Source organism: Nasonia vitripennis, unplaced genomic scaffold (genome assembly GCF_009193385.2).
Source record: "Nasonia vitripennis strain AsymCx unplaced genomic scaffold, Nvit_psr_1.1 unplaced0237, whole genome shotgun sequence".
In the NCBI taxonomy this organism is placed as follows: Eukaryota; Metazoa; Arthropoda; class Insecta; order Hymenoptera; family Pteromalidae; genus Nasonia; species Nasonia vitripennis.
In genome coordinates, this window is record NW_022280016.1 from 48,899 (window position 1) to 72,338 (window position 23,440).

General features: G+C 34.7%; 1 protein-coding gene across 6 annotated transcripts in view; it reads left to right on the forward strand.

Moving 5' to 3' along the window:
- The window catches only part of LOC100114640 (syntaxin-18), a 75,139-nt gene that overhangs the window by 2,959 nt on the left and 48,740 nt on the right, over nt 1-23,440 (forward strand). The gene's annotated exons all lie outside the window — the stretch shown is intronic.

Here is a 23,440-nt window from a genome sequence, read left to right on the forward strand (position 1 = left end):
TGAGAGCCAAAATAAAACTGTGAATATAGATACACCTGATGAAATAATGTGTGTCTGGCTACTAGACAGTTTCACTCTAAACTTGTTAACCCGCAATTTTATTTGTAAACGATTTCTAGTTTATTTATCCATGCGCACACTTTCTGGAACAATTACTAAGCACACTATTTACGCTCTTCAACTTCAATTTACACAATGTTTCAGGTTGCGTTTACTACAGGGGTTAAGTTAGTGTAGTCCGCATAACTTTATTGTGTATATAGGTATAATATATATCGTCGGTCCCTACGAAGAGTAATACGGTTCAGATTTGCTACAAAGACTAGTACGGTTCAGATTTGCCGCAAAGACTAGTACATTTCAGAAAATTTCAAAATTTAAAAAATTTTTATTGAAAACTTTAATTAGAAGAAAAAATTTAATATTAGATCTCATAACAACATTTTAAATTTCGAAATTTTTTGGCAACTTTAAAAATATTGCACTTCTATTAGTTTTGACCAAAATAACTATTTGTTTATCTCCAAAACAATTAGATTTTTTCATGTGAGAAAGATCTAAAATGTACTAGTCTTCGCGGCAAATCTGAACCGTACTAGTCTTCGTAGCAAATCTGAACCGTATTACTCTTCGTAAGGACTGACGATATGATGATGGCCTCAAAATGCAGTTTCTAATTTCTGAAAGTGTAACAAGGAACAAAAGTATTATAAATACTAAAAATAAAAAAAGATAAGAAAATAATTAGTGATAAAAATAGCTTTAAAAAAGCAATAGTTATTTTTAATGCTCTACCGAATGACTTGAAAAATATGCTCAAATGAAAAAAATTAAGTGTGTGTGCACGCCCGGCTGAAAATAATCATATGAGAGCTCATATGAGCCATCATATAAGCGATCATATGAGCCATCATATGAGCAATCATATGAGCGATCATATGAGATTTTTGACCGGAGCTCTCATATGATATATCTCGATTTTTCATAAACATAAATAACCACATTACTTACTTTACCGCGCATTCTGACTTTTATTAGATTCTTTTTTATTACCACAGTTTTGTAAGATACTTCTAGAATTTAATTTTAAATAAATATTATATTGAAAAAAACTTAGACTCGAGGAGAGTTGAACCCGGAACCTTAAGATTACGAAGCAAGCGTCCTAACCGCTCAGCCATCATCATCTTTGATATCTTTAGATTCTAATCGTCATTATAATTTACATATCCTTGCGTGTTTTATTTATTATTACTCGAATAAAATTTTGTTTATTTCATTATAAAATAAACTAATTGTAATTATAATAGAGTATAATAATAAGAAAAACATACAAGGACGTATAAATCATAATAATGATTAGAATCTAAAGATATCAAAGATGATGATGGCTGAGCGGTTAGGACGCTTGCTTCGTAATCTTAAGGTTCCGGGTTCAACTCTCCTCGAGTCTAAGTTTTTTTCAATATAATATTTATTTAAAATTAAATTCTAGAAGTATCTTACAAAGCTGTGGTAATAAAAAAGAATCTAATAAAAGTCAGAATGCGCGGTAAAGTAAGTAATGTGGTTATTTATGTTTATGAAAAATCGCGATATATCATATGAGAGCTCATATGAGAGCTCATATGAGAATCCGGTCGAAAATCTCATATGATTATTTTGCTGACATTAAAATAATCGATATTTTAGTACATACGTAGGTAAATTATATATTTGTTAGTTTACGTATAAAAAAAAAACAGTTCGTTATTCCTGTTTATAAAGAAATGAAAAAATCCTAAGTACATTCGCCGTTGTGCTGACATGTCAGTATAAAATTTCAATGTTTGTCTGCATAAGTACGACCGGTACTTATGGTGACATATTTTTAATACAACCGTACTTATGCGGACAGATTTTAAACACAACTGTACTTTTGCTGATGTTACGACGTAACCTATTCTGTAACGTTACAGAATAGGTTAGCGTACGCGCTGAATATATGAGTTTTAATGAAGAACGCATGCGCGCTCTTTTCTAGGCCCAAAACATCATCACAGTGGTAACCTTGAACTACGCCGTAGTTCTGGTCACCCTGTGCTAGCCTGCTTCACGACGGCATGCTCACGCGCAGGCAGGCAGTCTGTTAAAATCAGTCAATACACGCGGGCGGTCCTCCCTCGCTCTCAGATTTGAATACTCCAAATTTTGACTGCATTTGGTTGCAGAAAATCAACTACGCCTTCCGGGCTTATATAAACACCTTTGTCGCAATACGATTAAATCACGCCCATCGGGCTATCCGATTTGATTTGATTCAAATCTATAAATTGCGCCCAACGGGCTATAACAACTAAGTGCGGACAAAGTTTGTGTGTGTGAAACGTTATCGTTCGATTAACTAATTATCTCTGTGAACTTAATCTAGTACTGTGCAATCGATAAATCTGGTTTTTTATGCTGAAAGGCTTTTTCCCATAATTTTGTGTTTTCTTGAATTTAAACCTTTAAATCCATATGAAACCAAAATCATTAAATATAACTAAATTACTTAACCGCCTAAGGTTTGGTAGTTACACAATTATTCAGTTGACATCTTTTGAACACAACTGAACTTATGCTAACATATTTTGATACAACTGTACTTATGCTGACATATTTTTTATACAACTGTACTTACTATAGTGTCATACTTTAAATATAACTGTACTAATACTGACATACTTTCAATATAACTGTACTCATACGAAGACAATTAGAAATCGATTAAAACTGATGCTGGCAAATTCTAAAGTAACTTAATTGTACTTATATTGACACTATATTTAATAACGTGATTTTTTTTTGTAAAATCATGCTTGTTGCTTTGATCTACTTATGTTAATATGATGATTGGACTTAGAACACTGTATTTGATTATCATGCTATAATCATCCTATAGTATATTGTGCAACTAGGAAGGGAAATTGGCTTTTTCTAGCGAGGATGATGTCTATGGCGCTCTCGACTTCCATTCGTGCTCAAGACATCATCCTTGTCTGAAAAAGCTACCCCTCCCTTGTTGCATATCGTACTTTTTTTGATAAGGGCATGAATAGACCTTTTTTTCATGCATGGAAAAGGAATAGGAAATTGAGGACTTTTTTATGCATATCGTAAAGTTGTATACATTTTATTTTTTTATTCCCGGTGCAGCGGAAGGTAAAATTTTTACCTTGCGCTGCTGAGAAAAATTCAATTTTCTATTCATTTTTCAGGCAAGAAAAATGGTATTTATAATGCATGTATTAGAAAAAAGAATTAACTGTTCACGTGGTCACCTTGCAATAAAAAGATCGATTTTTGGTTGTTATATAGGTATTGATGCAAGAAAGTTGATTTATAAATTAAAAGTAAAACTATGAAAAAAGGAAATATTTTAATTAAACGTTTGATACTGACGATTACAATAGATATGTACAAAAAAATTCAGAAACAATGTTTCTTCGCACATATAAAAAAAAATGTTGCTTATGATAAAATTCTAAGGAAAAAACCTATATTTCTGAAAAAATTTATAAAGCATAATTTAACTTGTTGCAATAGTGATTCTACGCCCCTTGTTTTGCATGGAAAGCGTAAACTAAGGAAAAGCGACTTGCGTCTTACGCGCCTTGTAGAAGGGCTTGATAAGAGGTCGTTCTGCGCGGTGTGCCGGCATCCAAGCGCACTAGAAGGCATGAGTTGCTGGATTGCTGTAGTTGAGGCTGCTAGTTATCGATAATGGCTGCCGAGCAGCCTGTGGAAATTAGGCTGCATAGTGCTCGCTACCGGGCTCTTTAGTAGCTGTGAAATGGCCTTTGCAGTAATAACTAATAGGACCAAGGGTTCACGAGGATAGCTGTAAAAATGCCTAGTCAAAAATGTTCTGAGACGAGCTGTTGCTGACTGACCAAGATTAACCAAGCTCGGGGTGAAAATAAGCTCCTCCCTAACGAAAATAAAAATTGCGCGATTATTCGCGTGATTAATTGTGAGAATAATCGCGTTAATTTATCGAACTTTTTTCGCCGCGATTAGTCGCACGATCCCTTCTGCGGACCTGTCTCAAGGACGGACGGACCGAATCGCGGCTGAACGGAGTGCTAATGACCTGGAAAAGTATCTGCAGCGCATCTGCGAGGCCTCGATGCCACGGAAACGATACAGACAGGACAGAAGGCAGACCTACTGGTGGACGCAGGAAATCGCCGAAATCAGAAAAGAATGCCTCCGACTCCGCAGACTTGCGGGAAGGGAACGGGACTCGGACGAAAGAGGGGCTATCTCGCGGGAATACAAGCTCGCGAGACGGCTACTCAGACAGACGATCAACAGCACGAAACGACGGTGTTGGAGACGACTGGAAGACGAAGTAGAGTCAGACCCCTGGGGGGAAGGCTACAAGATAGTGACTCGCAAACTTGGCGCCTGGACCCCCCCCCCCCCCTTGAGACGAAGGACGCGGACACAATGGAGAGGATTGTCCACGATCTCTTTCCTACCCATCAGGACAGAACGGACGATACGGACATGGACACCGCAGTGGAATGTCCACTTTTCACGGTGACGGAGCTTGAGAGTGCTGCAGCCAAACTGAAGTCTCGAAAAGCCCCGGGACCTGACGGCGTGCCTGGAGAACTGCTGCAGATCATCGTAATTGAACAGCCCGATGCGCTGTTGAGGCTCTACTTATGAGCGTCACCCACTCGATCATGCTCTACGGAGCAGAGGTATGGGCGGATACGTTGCAGGTAAAGAAACGGGCAAAGGCTATGACGAGCGTTCAACGAACCGGGGCACTAAGAATCACGTGCGCGTACCGGACCGTATCTGAAAACGCGATCTTCGTGATAGCGGGCGTAATTCCGATAGATCTCCTCGCGCGTGAGCGGAAACGCTTTTACGTACGGCGTTCGAACGCTGGGAGGGCAGACGCTGCGACAGAAGAACGATGGAAGAATGGCAGACGAGGACGATGGAAGAATGGCAGACGAGATGGACGACAAACGGACAAGGTCGGTGGACGCACAGATTGATACCGGAGATCGACCTTGGAAAGACAGGAATCACGGCGAGGTGGACTTCTACCTTACCCAACTACTGTCGGGACACGGGTACTTTCGAAAGAACCTATACGGAATGAACAGAGTGACCACACCGGAATGTACGTACTGCGGACATGCTTGGGACGACGCGGAGCACACATTTTTCGGGTGCAGCCGCTGGATCGAGCAGCGACAGAGACTTGAGACATTACTAGGCACGACGATCACGCCAGACAACGTAACGAAACTGATGATAACCAGCGAAGACGCGTGGAGAAGCATTGCGTCATACGTTGGTAGTATCTTGCGAGGTAAGAAAGAGGATGGATGTTTGGATAATTACAAGGGAACACCAGTCAGTCCGTTACAAGGATTTACAGGCTCCTACCAAAAAAAAAAAACAAAATCGCGCTATTCAACCAAAATAAATTTTTTAATAAAATAAAATTGTTTAAAATGCAAAATCATTAAGCGGGGTAGCCATTTAGGTTTTACCATCTGGATAGTAACACCTATACTGGCCACTCCGCTAACTAATTTTACATTTTAAACAAATTTATTTTATTTAAAAATTTGTTTTGGATGAATCGCGCGATTTGTCATGCGATTCATTGTGTGATTAATCACGCAAGTAAACGATTCAAAATCGCCTGAAACGCATAAAAAACACGTTTTTAACATAATTTTTTCCCGTAATTTTTTATGTTTATCACCTGATAATTAGATGATTATTATTAGCATTTTATCTCGTATAAACGCATATTTGTAACTATCAGCTTAAATAAAAATATTAAACTGATATCAGCTGTTTATCAGCTAAAAATCATCTGTTTTTTTCAGTAGGGACTTTTCTAACTGTTAACTCTTTGAGATCATTAGAGAGTAGATTAAATATTTTCACAGCCATGCAGTAGCTGCTTTTCTTACTTATAGTTTTATTAATTTTTGGCAATGATATGCTCTTATTCCTAGTAGTTTTCGTATTTTTACTATAAATATCTCTTAGTTTCTCGTAGTGATTTGTTATTGCTTTAATTTGGAATAATTGCCTAACTGTTAGTAGGGAATTTTGTGTTTCAAAATAATTTCTGTTGATAATTTTTAATAACTTCTTTTATACTTGTATCGAGTACATACAATTATTATATGCCCGACCCCAGGCAATTATTCCATAATTGACTAGGCCCTGGAAGAATGCATGGTAAAACATCATCAAGGTTTTTCTATCCATTATACTTTTAATTTTTGCAAAGACAAAAATTAAATATCCTGTTTTTTTTTACAATGGAGTCAATGTGTATTTTCCATTTCAAGTTATAATCAAAATGTAACCCTAAATATTTATGGCTTTCAACCCTATTTATAAAGTTGCCACCAATTTTAATATTTATATCCTCTGGAACACTATCACAGTAGTTGCCATAGGTTATATATACAGTTTTATTTACATTTAACGATAGTTTATTTAACGTCAGCCATTTGGCAACCTTGTTAAGATAAATATTCATCTTGTTCTGTGCTGCAAACCACGAGTCATCACTCGAGATCATGACTGTGTCGTCTGCATAAGACATTATAGAGTCTTTTAGCATATCTTTCAGTAGGTCATTTACATATAGGATAAAAAATAAAAGACCTAAAATGGTTCCTTGCGGAACACCTATGAAAATATCTTTGTATTCACTTTTGAAGTTATTAATCTTAACGCATTGTATCCTACCTGATAGATAGCTAGTTAAGAGTTTTAAGGCATATCCTCTTACTCCATATCTTTTCAACTTATCCAATAATATTCTGTGATCAACAGTATCAAAAGTTTTGGCTAGATCTAAAAATGTCGTTATAATTGGTTTAATTTTTTCTAGGCTCTTGTATATAATATCTGCAAGACAAGCAAGTGCATCTGTTGCTCCTCTGCCTCGATGAAACCAAATGGTCTTTCTGGTATTATATTATGCTTCATTATAAAATTGAAAAGTCTGTTAGCTATATTCGAAATCAGTGATATTGGGCGATAGTTTTCAATACATATACTATCTCCAGACTTGTGAAATGGTACTATATCAGCTCGTTTTAGCGCATTCGGTCAAATCGATTGCTGTATACTTAGGTTAAAAATATGTTCCAAGGGCTTTGCCAGGAACTTAGCAATGCCCCAAATAATAAACGCCAGGAGGCGCACGGTAAGCTGGTCGAGTTATTTTGGAGCTCCTCTTTTTCATCTAATTGCTCGCGTTCTCGGCTCCCAAAAAGAAAAATAAGTGAATAAACGATTTCTGTATTTTCTGTGCTCCAACTGAGTGTATAATTATCAGTTGTGCTGTGGTGATCGCGCTCATATCAGCTGATCTCTTCTTCGCCTCCGTGAGCCTCGTGTCGTTCTTCGCTGTTGCCGTTCCGGAGTCATCTTCGGCGTCTCGTGACTGCACCTCGGAGTCTCGACCGGAGCTCGAACGTGCCCTCCTGCACCTGTACATCGGCTGGCTCGGCCGCTCTGAGTGGTCCGCCATCTTGGGGTCTCTCTCTCTCTCTCTATCTATCTCTCTCTCTCTCTCTCTCGGGTACTACTCGGACTTATTTACAGGCCCCCGAAAATTCCGATGCAAAAGGACTCAGACTTTTTTGATGTATTGCGGGACTTATGCGGCGAATTTAGTCATAAGATCATAATGGGTGATCTGAACTCAGATTTACTATCTGACTCGGACGACGCTGCTACTATCAAACGTCTGTCCAGATCATCCGGCATGGCCCTACATATCATACCTCATCGTCTCACACGTGGATTGACCTTATCATGACCGACGAAAACGACACGATCTTGGACTCTAAGAATGAGTAGCTGCCTAGTTTCGGCAAGTATTGTGTCATAGATGTCTCGCTAGACATCTATGCTCCCACTTCCGCGAGTGACACTTTCTCTTACCGGGATTACAAGTGCATAGACACAACTAGTCTTGTCGATCTCTTGTCTTGTCGTGACTGGACAGCCATGAATTCCATCGAAATCGATCTGGAGGGCGCTTTATGCGTTCTTAATAATAATATAAAATTAGCAATTGATGAATTAGCGCCTTTGAAAACAGTTTGCCCACGTAGGAAATATGCTCCTTGGTCTGGACCAGAGCTGAGGCTCCTCATCGATAAACGCAATGCTACACTCAGGCGCTATGAGCGCACGGGGAGAGCGGAGCTTTTCGATGAGGTCCATCGACTCACCAACGAGGTCGACATGCGTTCTGCTCAAGAGCGTGAGTCCTTCCTTCGCCAACAATTATCGGACGCCCTTGATGAAAATAGAAATATCTGGTAGATAATGCGTCATCTCGGCCTCCTGCCTGGGCGTAAGGAGGAGGAGTTTTTTGGTTTTACGCCGGGGGAGCTGAACGAGCACTTCGCGGGAGTATCGGTGTCACCCCTCGAAAATATAGACAATGCAACGGGCACTATTTTACTTGCAAGCGAGGAGGGCTTTACTTTTAGCCCTGTTAGTATGAGCGACGTCGTCCTTGCTATATCACATTTTTCCTCGCAAGCGAGGGGTGTCGATGGTATTCCATGCGGGGTGGTCGTCAAGGCCCTCCCAATTATTGGCGAATTTATTCTTAACCCCAAGAATTTATTCTTAATTCCAAGTATCTGGAAGCAGGCACAGTTAATCGCGCTAAGAAAGACCAGCGCTCCTTCGAATGTTAAGGACTTTCGTCCAATTGCATTGCTCTGCTTTCTTTCAAAGGTACTCGAGAAGATCGCGCACACCCAGATCACGGAGTATCTCAATAAAAATCATATAATCGACCCCTTCCAGGCCGGTTTCCGAAAATACCACAGTAAACAAACAGCGTTATTAAAACTGACCGACGACGTACGCAATGCTATTGACAAAAAGAAGGTGACGCTTATGCTGCTGCAGGCCTTTGACACCATCTCACCTACCAAATTACTATCTAAGCTGAGACAGCTGAGGTTCTCTAGGACGGCTCTCCTGTGGATTAAATCATATTTACAGGGGCGATCTCAGATGGTAATTTCGAATAAAAACGGAACTTCAGAGTGGCTTGAAACCAATCTGGGAGTTCCACAGGGTTCTGTCCTGGGACCCCTGCTGTTTAGCCTCTATGTCAACGGCAACACAATTAAACATCATTTTACGCGGATGACCTCTAGATCTATCTACACACCAACAAAGATAATTTCGTGGACGGCGTGGCTCGACTGGCAGAAGCGGCACGGCTGGTTTCTGGCTGGGCGGAGAGCTCCGGTCTGGTGCATCTTGCATGGAGCGATGAGGCCTCTCGCATCTTGAGGAACCGCAAGTTGCTGCCCAGCCCTGTGGATGTCACGGCCGATCGCACTACTCAGCAAAGATAGCTCTATAGGAAGCTCAAGGCACAGGCTGTTGCGCACAACACATCTCACCCTGAAGATCTCAAGAAAGTAATCTACATCAAGGGAACCCCCTCTTTGGTTGAGGTTAAGAGAGCCTCCAGCCACCAGAACAACAACAATCGCACCCAGCAGGCCCCAAAAAACGCTTTATTATCAGAATGCTCACTCAATGTACGGCAATGTACTGATTTGTAATAATGGCGATAGGCGGAGCGTTTCGAATTATCGTCTGATTTCGACGATTAGCTGTATTCCCAAGATTCTTGATGGGTACCTTGCATCCGAAATGTCTAACTCACTCCTTGCGAAATTGGCTCAGCAGCAGCACGGCTTTACCAACGGCCGATCTACTCTTACGAACCTCTTAGTTTTTAATGATTTTGTCTCTGAGTCTCTATGTAGCCGTGTACAAACCGATGCAATTTATACAGACATGTCCAAAGCGTTCGACTCGGTCAACCACAAACGACTTACATCGAAACTGTGGAATTTCGGATTGCGTGGCAAACTCTTCGATCTTTTATGCTCTTCTCTAACTGACCGTTCGCAGGCGGTCAGGGTCAATGGAGTTGTATCACGGCCCGAGCGTGTTACATCTGGCGTTCCTCAGGGGTCTCACCTGGGACCGCTTCTTTTCTGTATGTATATTGATGACCTTGTACCGAAAATCGAATCTGCGCAGGTCCTAATGTACGCTGACGATGTAAAAAAATGTATGCGTGTAACCTCAGCTGAAGACGCTCTCAGACTCCAGAGAGACCTAGATTCTCTCTGCGTGGTCGATTGACAACGATCTATCTCTCAATGTCAGTAAGTTCTCGGTTATCTCGTTCTGTAAAAGTAGACCCCCGTTGTCTTTCGACTACCGCATTGACGGCGTCGAACTGCCTAGAGTGGAATTGATTAAAGACCTGGGTGTGATCTTTGACTCTGCATTGACATTTTTCCAGCTGGTCGATGCCGTGGTCTCCAGGTCCCTCCGTACGCTTGGTTTTATTAAGCGATCCACCGTTGGCTTCTCGGATCCCTCTGCAATACTTCACCTATTTAAATCTTTGGTCCAACCTCACTTGTTATATTGTCCTCGAATTTAACGTCCCCATTGCCATTATCTAATCAACATACTTGAATCCGTACGTCACTCTTTTCTTAGATACATGTCTTATAAGCTTGGTAAACCTTTACATAAATTCTGTCATATTTATTCAGTAATTGCAGAGGAGTGTGACATCCCAGCGGTGGACTCAACCCTTTATCTATTTGACTGTGTTATGACGTACAGGATTGTTCATGGTTTCACTGACTGTGAGTACCTAAGCAGTCTGTTTGTTAGTAGGACGGCCGCGTATCAGATCAGAAATTTTAGAGACCTAAATGAAAGCACCTTTACCTCGAACCTGGGCTTTTTCAGCTACATAAACCGCATAAATCGTCAGTGGAATTCACTTCCCCGAAGCGTTCAATGTAAAGAATCGGTTTGTTGTATACTAAGTGCGTTGTATCATAGTCCATGTCTCACCATCCGGGAGGTGATTTTGACACCTTGACATCGTCTACTGGAAGTGAAAATTTTCCTTTGGTACATCTGTTGTATACTGGGTGCGTTGTATCATAGACCATGTTTCGTTATTCGGAAGGTGATTTTGACACCTGGACATCGTCTACTGGAAGTAAAAATATTCTTTTAGTATATTTGTTGTATATTGAGTGCGTTATATCATAGACCATGTTTGGTTATCCGGGAAGTGATTTTGACACCTGGACATCGTTTAGTGAAAGTGAAAATTGTATTTTTTATTTCGTCTATGTGTGTGTGTGTGCGTATGCGTATGTTGCGTGTGCGTGTGTGTTGTGTGTGTGGTTGTGTGTCTGTGTGTATGTAATGATGTAGACCGAGAAAAAAATTTGATTTCAATCCGAGTTTATTAGCTTATTAATAATACACTGTACGTTTAACAGAGTTGAAACTGTCATTCTTTCGATATAACAATAAGTAAATAAATATAATTACCTAAATATTTACTAAACTAAATATAACTGTTAATCTATTAAAATATAATTAGAGTTAAATATAAATTTAATAGTTGTAATAATCAAGTATAATAAATCATATCAAATATGCAATAGTTTAAAGTTAAGAGTAGTAAATAATTAAAATAAATAAGAAATAAGATTCTGGAATATACAAAATATGCATAAAATGTTAATACTATAATACATAATAATCTCAATGTCAGAATATATTGAAAAATTCGATAGCATATCGAAAGAAGCCCACATTAATATTATTGACAATATATGCGTATATTAAGGAAGAAAATTATAAGTTTTGTACGCTTACCTATTTAATATTGTTTTAATAGTAAGGATAAATAATTTATGGTCAATACAATTATTATAAAAAAGTAAATGTTAAAGATAATATAATTTAGTAAAGTTTATTCAATTAATGAATCTGTTAAAATGCTTAACCATTCTACCATTAAAGGCACATATTTGTATCAAAATTAAATTGTAATTATTTTGGTTAATGATATTTTGATTTATTAATTTTTATAATATATTATCTATTGTAGATGTTATATTAGCGCTACCATTGTTATATTTTAATTTATTAATTATTCAAATTATTTAAAATTATTTATTTATTAAAGAAACTTATTATTTATTGTCGAATAAATGTGATGTACCTGGTAAAAAGAGGTCTTGTAGAGCTACTATTCTAAGAGTAGGAAATTATCTAACATATTTTGAAATGAAAATTTTACTAAATTTGTAGTAAATTTACAGTTTTTTAGTAGTTTATTTACGAATTATACATCTTAGTTCTCATTAATAAATTCAAAATTCAAAATTTATATTATACACATGGTTTTATTTTAAATTTTTATATACATATTCTATACCATGAATTTGTAAATATAATGAAAAGAGCGCTACTAAATTTGAGATTTAGAAGCAGGTTTTATATTAATTTAAAATGTAGTTTTGTACTGTAAATTTAATAATATTCAAATAACTTTATTATTTAATTTATTAAATATATAAATTATAATGCACAAGCTCTACCGACGGCAATGAAATTGGTTGCTGCTATTTTTTTTTTTTTTGGTGCTTACTATATAAAATTTGTATAATCAAATACTTATATTTTGTTATTTAATTAATTTATTATATAAACATGATAATATACAAGCGCTACTAATAACAATGAAATTGGTATATGCTATTTACATTTCTTTGGTGCTTATTGTTTAATTGTTAGGCACAACATAACAATATTAAAATTTTTAATGTATAGAAAAATAAAATTGATCTAATATTTCGTCGTTAATTTTTAAAACATTAATATTAGTCGGTGCTAATATTACTTTTTGATATAATGTTTTATCATTGGGATCAATCTTACTTCCGAAAATTTCATGTATTGAATTTCCTTTAGATAACATATCATTGGATATTAAAGTTACGTGGTTTTGTTTTTCACATTTAAGTGTGCAATTTTGTTTGCCTACGTTTAATAACTAAGATTTAAACGATTGATCATTATTTGAGACTCTAATATTAATTATTAATTTCATAATTTTAAATTTATTCCATATTGAACTTTTTTTTACGCATGATTCTAAAATTTGAGCATGACTTCCACGTCGTACAACAGGTAATATTTGACGAAAATCTCCTGATAATACAACTACTATTCCTCCAAATAGTTTTACTGAATTATGCAAATCTTTAAATAATTGATAAATATCATCAAACGCATATTTTACTACTTTTATTGTTTTTAGAAATTTTCCATAATTTGAATTAGGACTTACATTACTTGTTGATAATTCTGCTTTAATGGTAATTTAACTGTTTTACCTCCATGTAACAAATTTGCGGCTATACCAGTCCAAGCTACAGATATAACTGAAATTTGATGATAATTAAGATATGAAAATAATATATTGTGTAAATAACTTTTTTTCTGATCCTCCGGGACCATCCACAAAAATTAATTTTTAATTTTTTTCATCAGAATGTATTGCTTTTATTACCTCGTTAAAAATATCATGTTGTTTCTTATTAAATGAGTGAATAATGTTCGAATCATATGAAGGTGCTAATGGAGTAGTTTCGCAATCATTAAAGTAATTGAAATTTTGAATAGTTTCGTCAATTAAAGGTAAATCATAATCACGTAACGTTATTCCATGTGAAATTAAAATATTATTAATTTTCGTTAAACAAGTTTTTCTTTTTCTGCAATTTCATCATTTAATTTAGGATCATAAAAATAAGTTTTATATTTATTGTATAGTCCTTTAGCATTGCAAGGATGATGAAATATTAAAATAAAAGAATATAACTGAATTAATGCATTGGGGAATCGATAATTTATAGCTTCCTGTAAACATTTATCCCATTTATTATCCGCTGATATTAAATGTAAAGCTAATGCTGCTTCATAAAATGAAGAATATACGATACTTCTACAGTTCGTATATTCTCAAATGATGTGGCACCTTTTACATGTAATAACAACATACGTAAGTAAAATAATTCACGTTTTTTAGGATCAACAAAATACATACGACTCAATATGGGTTTATATATTCGTTTTCGTGGAGTCCAAATTTTTAATTTTTTATCAAACACGTAATGATTGGGAATTTAAATAATCTCGTGCTAAAGAATTAATTTTCTTCAATTCAAACCAAGCTGTTAATGTAGTATTCATATTACGATCTATTAATTCTGTTTCAGATCCTTGTTCAAAATATACAAATTGTTCATTTTCTAAATGGACTGCTAATCGATTGTTATGCCACTCGGGCATAAAAACTAAAAATTCAAGAATCAAAAACTAACGTCATTCAACTTCATTTTATATAAAATTCGCGCTTTTTCGTTTTTGCCCCACTCTTTTCGGCGATGCTTCAGGCCACAGCCGAGCAGCCAGCATCAGAAGCGCCACCAGTCATCGGCGGCATCGAGAAGAAATACGGCGAAACGGCGCACTCGCGATATAATTGTAGATACAGCGTTCGCTTACGTGCGACGCACAGTGGGAGAAAATGGACAAAATTCGAGCCACGGGTCATTTTTAATCGTAAAGCCATGATTATTTTTTTAAACTCTAAAAAAGCATCAAGTTTAAGCTACAGGTGCGGAAATTATTGTATCACCTTCCCCTAAACCCATGCGTCCCCTAGAAGCCACCCCTACCAAACCACAAGCAGTCTAACTCATCTATCCCAGGGAACAGCGAGTTAAATCGCTTTATTTTTTCTTAAAAGAATTAAGCCACACACCATAAGGTGAGTGGTTAGGTGGTTAGCTAAAATCATTAATTACATTCACTCTTTCTTGACTTGTCGTCAGAATTACGATACAGGGCAGTAAATGTTTACAACTTTTCTATGATAATATAAATCAAATATTTGCACCAGACCGAGAAGAGTCGTGACCGTTTCACGATAAATTACGTGGGATGGATCTTATAATTTAAGGGGACACAACACCTTTAAACCCTGAAAAAAAGAACTCTGAGAAAAATGTATAAATTTTAAGTAAATTATTTGAAATTTTTTATAGATATATTCAGCATAAATACCTTTAATTTTATCATGCTAAAACCTTCATTATTCCTGCTGGCCCATTGTGGCACTTGGTGCAAAAATTTGTGAACTTTTTCACTGTCCGTAGGATTCCAAGTGAATGAATGGTTCTTTTGGGCTCAAACTCAAGGAGGATACTTTGTACACTTGTAGTTTTGGTATGAATGCAGGGATTTTGATTTAAATGTTTAGAAAATGTTTTATACACAAAAATCCCTGCATTCATACCAAAACTACAAGTGTACAAAGTATCCTCCTTGAGTTTGAGCCCAAAAGAACCATTATTTCACTTGGAATCCTACGGACAGTGAGCTGAAATCATTAAACATTTAGAGAAAATCAACTTTAAAGTTTATGAAAATCGTTGAAAGTGTATCTTGAATTAGTGCTTACCAAATCCTTTGGGACCAAGTTTTCTATGTTCCACGCACATAGACCTTGACTCTCAGCAATTATGAGGTATATTCACCGATACCTTTGGGTTCTATACGGCTTTTCTTACCTGCAACCAAAAAAGGCATTTTATGAATTTTTATAAAAATGTGATAAAAAGGTTATTTTATCCTTGATAATAATAACACTTTATACTTATCTTTTCTTTTGGTCACTGTGTAGAATCTTCAAGTTAAAACTGCAGAGAATTACCAGTCTAACCTCCAAATGTTTGATCCGGGTACTCCAGTCTCTATGGCGGCTTTTTCTCCTATCACTGCAGTCTTCATAGAGTCCTTGGCAACTTTCTCACGTACTTCACTAAATTATTTGTTGATTGTATCATATGCAGACTGAGCTATGGGTTTCAAGCAGTCCATCAACTTACAAAATGTTGATAGACCAGCGTGTCTAAGTCCAAGAGCACGAAACGTAACCACTGCTCTTCTGTTGTTCTCCCAAGCATGGTTCTAGACGCCAACTTTTCTGCATGACTTGATAGCTGCCAGCTGACCACACTCAATGCACACTACTTCAATCTTGAATCCTAATCCTTGAGCTTCACATTCGCCAAGTTTAACTTGACCATGCAAATCAAAAGTTCCTCGAGAGCAGGAAATAGAATGTTGATATCAATCAATGTATTCCTGACCACAGAGGTTCCTTCCGCTGATGGAGTTTGTATCTTTCTTGCTGAACTTGAAGGTCTTGTCCTGTTGGCAGGCTCATCTTCGCATGTTGTTCCTAGAAATCTTCTTGGCCTCTTCTTGCCTCTTCCTTGAGAGTACTTCTTGTCAGAATGGGTACTCGCAAACCTTCCCTTGGCATCTCGATTATCACACATATTTTTAAAATCACTACACTTCACACTTTTTTACATAACTTCACTGCTCTACTTTTATACTAACACTTCACTTTTTTTTCTTTTTAGAGTTATAAGCTATAACCCCAAAAACACTACAAACACTACTTAGATTAATTTAAAAACACTTTTAAGAAATATCAGCTTTTTTAATGTATTAAGACATCAGCTGTGTTTACTCAGTGTAAAACACACCCCAGGACTATAACAACTATGAAATATTTACTGTCTCCTAGCAGAACAGTAGAACGGTCGCTCTGTCCTTCTCAGACACATTGACTCTAACCTGCCCACAGGTGGCGCGCGGGCGCGCGATATTTGAATTCAAATAAATGTCCCTACGTATCCATCGGAGCTTTATATAAAAAGCAAAACTAGACATTTATCTCGAAAATAACGCAAAAAAATCTTATTAATACGCACTAATTTATTTACTAAAATATGTATGCGGAGCATAGTATACGTATATACTACGGTAAAAAATAGTATTTCCAACATTTACAATAAAAATTTTATTCATATTAAATTTATAAAACTTAAAATTAAAATTATTAGTCGTATGAGACAAAAAATGAAAAATACGCAATTTTACGAAAAACGATAAAAATAAACATTAGTATTTTGCTTGTAACTTTGCGGGGAAATTTTTTTTTTTGATGAACGGGTTCCAGGAGTGTGTTCTACGGAACATTTTTTGTAAAAATAAGCAATAAAAAAAATTGATTTTTTCGAAGTTTAAAGGTGTTGTGTCCCCTTAAATTCTAATAATTTATTCATTGCTTCGGTTGGACATATGTACCCTGTAGCTAAATATTGTTCTATTTCATCGTAATTTAAAACATTAGTGATCTCATTTGAATTATTAGATGTAATATTAGACTCATTATTTAAATCATTCTCTTTTCTAAAACCTACTAAAGCGGAATCGGCACCTTTATATAAATATTTAAACAAATATTAATTGATTTTACAGTGCTGCATATATCAACATAATATGACAATTGAATGTTAGCAATAAATAAGGATTATATGGGACTACAAATTATTAACAGTACGATTCGATTACGTCGACGATATATTGGGTATCCATTTTCTACATTGTAATTAGTAGATGAAGCAAATGGTTTAGGAAACTTTTTAGTACATATAAATTTTGATTTATCCATACATGGTGAATTTTTATTCTGAATTTCACATGGTCCATGTATCATATGTTGTTTAAAAAGACCATACATAATAGGATAATCAATTTCATCTTGTTTTCCAGCGCTAATAATATTGTCAAGTCGATCAGAACTATGAAATTTATCTTTAAAATCTAAATATAGTAGTGCATGCATATGAGGTAATCCACGCTTTTGAAATTCAATTACATAGATGTAACTAATAATTTTACCAAACAAATTTTTTTTTGTAATTCATTCCTAATGCAGCTACTTTAAGATGAAAAACTCGAGCTACTAAATCAGGTCTATCAAAAAACTTAAGGGCCATAGCCAGGAACAATATCTAGTTTAGCCTCAAAAGTGGCAAAAGCATTATTATAATTTCGTATTAATCGCATAAATTGTTTATTTTCTTGTGATTCGCGATTAGTCCACTGCAACAAACAAAATCGGATATTGAAATTTATTTTTTATTATAACTTTTCCTTTATGACAACAATTGCTACATTTTTTATCAACTGGTAATTCTAATAAAAAGTGTTTAGCACTACAAAATTCACATTCTTGATACATTTTGCCTAAGTAATTTAAAGTATATGTTTTGTCATCATATTCAGAATTAGCAATAAATCCTATTTTATCATTATTTAATTAACGTGTGTTTTATTATATTCGTTGAGATTAATCATGATTCATAATGAGGAAGATTTATTTTGATGAGTAAATAAGGAATCAACGTCTATGCTTTAGAACAAAGTAAATTTTCTACTTTCTAAAAACTTGACAAATCTCTTAAATATTGTAAAACATATACCAAGGGGTCAAGAATAAATTATAAAATCTACATCTAGCGTCAGTATAAAAATAATGACATTTGAAAAAACATTTTAAATTCAATGATAACAAAACTCCACAAACTTATGAAATTCTTCATGCAATTATTATAAAATATGTACTAAGGAGTTATATAAAATATATAAATTTGAATGTAGTAATAATAAGGAATTTGTTCGAAAATTAGTTTGATATGCGGAGCGAGAGCGAGAAGGTTCGAGAAGCTTGTCAGCTTAATTTCAAATTCGACTGTTTTCGCGAGCTCGTACGGCACCAATGAGGTTGCCATGGCAACGCGCGCTCGCTCCGCTCCTACTCTGTCTCTCTCTCCGCCTGTTTCGCGTGCGGTCTTCTGCTGCTTTCGCTGATTTGTGTTGTTCAGTTTTCGTATTGCCGAAGCGCTGTGAGGACTCGCCTCACAGTGTCGACCGTTAAACAATATCGTTTGTTAACGCGTCAGTACTTTAATACTGTAGCCTTCATTTCTTTTCCGTAGTTTAAACACTTGTAAATATACTCTATCTTTCAATAAATGTCAAAGCCCTTTTCTTACGGCATATTAATTCAAATGAACGGTTGAGAGTGTTTTTGTTTATTGCCAACTAGTCCTTCGAGATCCACAAGTCTCTAACATTAGTTCGAGAGACTATAAATAGAATTAATGTTATTTTCAGAAAGAAATTTTACATTTAGCGTTATCACTTAGTTTGATTGATTATGTATATTTTAAACTCTTTGGAATATATTTTATAATGTTGTAAATTTTCAAAGTGTGGAAGATATACATTTTTTTTATAAATATGATTCTAAAGAATAATCAATAAAATTTTATTCTAAGTATTAAAAAAAATGATTAAATTATTACCAGATAAAATCTAAGTTATTAAGCGTAAAGCACGCTGATCTAATTCTAGTATAATAAATAAGAGATTAGAATTAGTGAGTATTAAAAATAAAATTTTATCAATATATAAAGTTAATAATAATTCATTGGAACTTATATCTTAAAACATATATTCAATCAATATTAAGTAATTATATTTATTTTGTTTAACAATCTAAAAAAGTGAAAAATCTATTAATTTTTTTAGTTTCAAATATAAAATATATCATTTTAATTAAAAATAATTATATTTATAATAATGTAAAACAATAAATAATATTTCAAAACACGATATATTTAAAATAAAATATAAATATACTTATATTTATTCAACAGTTACAACATTAACACATTATAATAAAATGATAAATATTATTATTATTATAATAACGTACTCAATTTACCCAGCCATATGCTACCACGCACCCCACGAAGCATGACTTATAATAATACATAATTATAATTTTGATTTTTCTACATTTTTGCCGCTAAGTTAAATTGATTATCCAATCACTAATTATTATGAAAATAAAGACGCTAAAATTTTAGTAAACAAATAGAAAAATATGATGTCTCATTATTATCTAGTAAGCAACATAAAATTTTTATATCATCAAAAAAGTTATCCGTGCATATAGTTATTTATCACTGGCGAGAACATTGACGTGATTTTGTTATGTATTAAAATTTTATAGTTTTCTACGTCAATTCGTCACTGTCGATGTGACATTCGTTTAAAAACGAGGTGAAAAAATTCATGCTGCAAATCACTTAAACCAATTAATTAGTGCAGGAATACCTGATGAAAATGAAAATGAAAAATAGATTATTTGCTGTTGTACGACAATTTATAATACATTAATGATACTATGGATGTACTTATTTTAAAAGGAATTGGAAATTTTTCTAATTCTAAAAGTCAAATAAATGATAACCATCCTCAGTGAAAATGAAAAATATGCCAATCTGTGCCAAAACTGCCAGAGCTGTCCCAAAACTGTGCCAAACTGTGCCAAAACATGAACCTTTTGGACATTTAACACACTTATGGCACAGTTTGGCACAGTTTTGGCATAGCTGTGGCACAGTTTTGGCCCAGTTTGACATAATCAGTTGTACTACAATTATTTACTTAATTTTCGTGAATTATGGCACAATTTGGCATGATATTGGTACAGTTTTCCTCGATATTAGGCCAGTTTGGCACGATATTGGCATAGTTTGGCATGACATAGGTACAGTTTGGCACAGTTTAGCATAATTTTGGCACAGTTCGGCACAGTTTGGTACAAATCAACACATTTAAGTATTCGGTATAAAATTTTGTTTAAATAAAATTATTGGAAAATAAAAATTTTGGAGCTCATAACTAGAGTTTTGGTGTTATCATCCGGATGGTAACACCTATTGAGGCCCTCCTTATGTGAATTTTATGAATTTTAAGTATTCAAAATAACTTCCCTGGTGAAAAAAAAATTCTGTGCCAAACTATGCCAAAACTGTACCAAACTGTGCCAGTATTGTGTTAATCTGTGCCAATATTGAGTCATTCTGTACCGAACTGTGTCGGACACTGATATAAAATTTGCACAAATTTTATTAATTTTTAGTATGACAAACTTTGCCAATATTGTGCCAAACTGTGCCAATATTGTGCCAAACTGTGCCAATATTGTGCCAATATTGTGCCAATATTGTGCCAAACTGTGCCGATATTGTGCTAAACTGTGCCAATATTGTGCCAAACTGTGCCAATATTGTGCCAAACTGTGCCATAAGTGTGTCAAATGTCCAAAATGTTTATGTTTTGTCACAATTTTGACATATATTGGCACAGTTTTGGCACGGTTTTGGCACAGTTTGGTACGGAATTTTTTTCCACTTAAATTCAACACCATTTTGAAATTTTACTCGATTTTTGATATCAAATCTGCAATTAATTTTCATTTGTCTAATATTCAACCTATTGATAGACCTAAAGAATATATTTAAATACTTTTTTCTGATTCAAGTACAAACAGATACTGTATTTGTTTGTGGTACGAAGACAATGTAATACGAATTTTTGATAGCATTGACAAAAAATGTCTAGATGATGATCATAAAATTTGTATTGATAGGCTGTTTCCAAATAAAGATAATTTACACATATCTTTTGAACAAGTGCAGTATCAGACTAATTATTATGATTGCGGTGTTATTGCTATAGCATTTGCAGTCGCTATTGTATTTAATATTTGCCCATGCAATGTTCAATTTAATATTTGTAAAATGCGAGAGCATTTGATTAGAATGTATGATACATTAAATTTATCTTTTTTTCAAATATCAAAAGATTATAAAAATAAAATTTATTTTAAAACAATTGCTCAAATTTCAATTATAAGAAACGTTACTCACGCAATCAAATTTGCTGAATTTAAATTATAGTTTGATATAATTAATATTATATTATTAATTATAAACAGCAATCATTAACTCTTTTAGAAGCCACCACAAAAAAAAGGAAATGCTAAAAATCAATCAAAAAATAATATAGATAATACAATAATAAGTTTAGCTAAAAAAAGAACTAGTAATTGTAATCATCAGTTTAAAAGAATCATACTGATGATTTTGATAACAATGACATTGTATATTTATCAAATCATGTTACGGGAGAATTTGGATAATTCTCCCTCAAAAATATTATTTATTCTAACGAGTTTGGTGGGGACGGACAACTATACAGTTATCGAGCAAATGCGTAAATGGTCAAGTCATATGATTTGCTCCCACGATCGACTCTCTTATTCTCTCCTTTAATTTTGTTATTTGCGTGGTCCTGTTTATAATTTACTTTAATTTCTTACCTTATTCTTTCTTCTTAATATTCTGCTTCAAGGAATCCGATTTCTCAAAATGATTTATTTAATAATTCCAGGGGATTGGACAAAATGAATTATTTAAGTATGTTGAAACCAAATTTGCTTGTATTTACTTGTTCTGTATTAGTAATTGATCACGATTGAATGGCCGTAAATTTCTGTTAATTGGTTCTAAATTATAATTCCCATTTTCGAAATAATCTGTTCTACAAAAATGTAAGCTCTAAAAAAAATCTTTCTAATGGTCCGCCGGCTTCGTTGCCCGATCACGGAGTGAGAGAGCAGCGTGGTTCGAGAGCGCTCGGAAGAGGTTCCGGACCTCCCACGCCGTCGCCAGCCTACTTCACCTTAGCCGCGTTACAGTGTCGACGCTTGTTGCACTCATTAGACCTTACGGGGCCTGGCAAATAGTTGCGCGCCGAAACTGCAACGTAGCTCCGCACGTGCGCCTTTAGCCGTTGTCGGGGAAGTTGCTTAGGTTAGCGAGATTCTTAGCCACTTGATACTTTTGTGGCCTTGAGTCTCGCTGTACCTTTATATGTGTAGAACTTTCTCGATCCTACATTTGAAATTATTATTTCAAATGCAAATCGGGAAAGTTGTCACGTAACAAATCAAAATAGTAAAAAAACTTCATTAAAACGAAAATTTGATTAAAACAGTATAATACCTCATTGATAATAGATCAATAGATGGGATATTATAAAATACACAGATAATAGATCAATAAATAATTGATTTGTTTTTTCATATAGCCCATACTATTCAAATTCAACTGTCACATTAACATTGAAGTGTATTCAACGGTACTGCGTTAAATATTTATCTAAATGTACATTTTTTTAAATTAATTATATTGATGTAATTTTTAGTATTAGATACATTTAGAATTGTGCATAATTTAAAATATTTTGATATTTCAACATTAAAATATGTATGTATGTATGTGTGTGTGTGTATATATATATTTATTTTTTTATTTTTTTATTTCTGTATAAGAAAGGCTTTAAAATTATTTACATTTTACGAATAATACTTTTCAAACGTTGTAAAATTTTTATTAACTATTGTTGATTTCTTTCCAATTCACCCCTTAAGAGCACTTCAGCAAATATTCATCATTCTAGTTAATTTCTGTTCATTTTCGGTATATTTATGCTTATTGTCGGTTATTTTCGGTCACTTTCGGGTCATTTTGTATTTATTCTGATTACTTCCGGTCAACTTCTGGTCTACTTCTGGTTGACTGCCGGTCTACTTTCAGTCTACATCCGGTGAACTTTTGGTTGACCCTAACCCCTAAGGAGAGGTAATTTTGGGGATGAAGTGAACTTATAACCAGAGACTACCAGG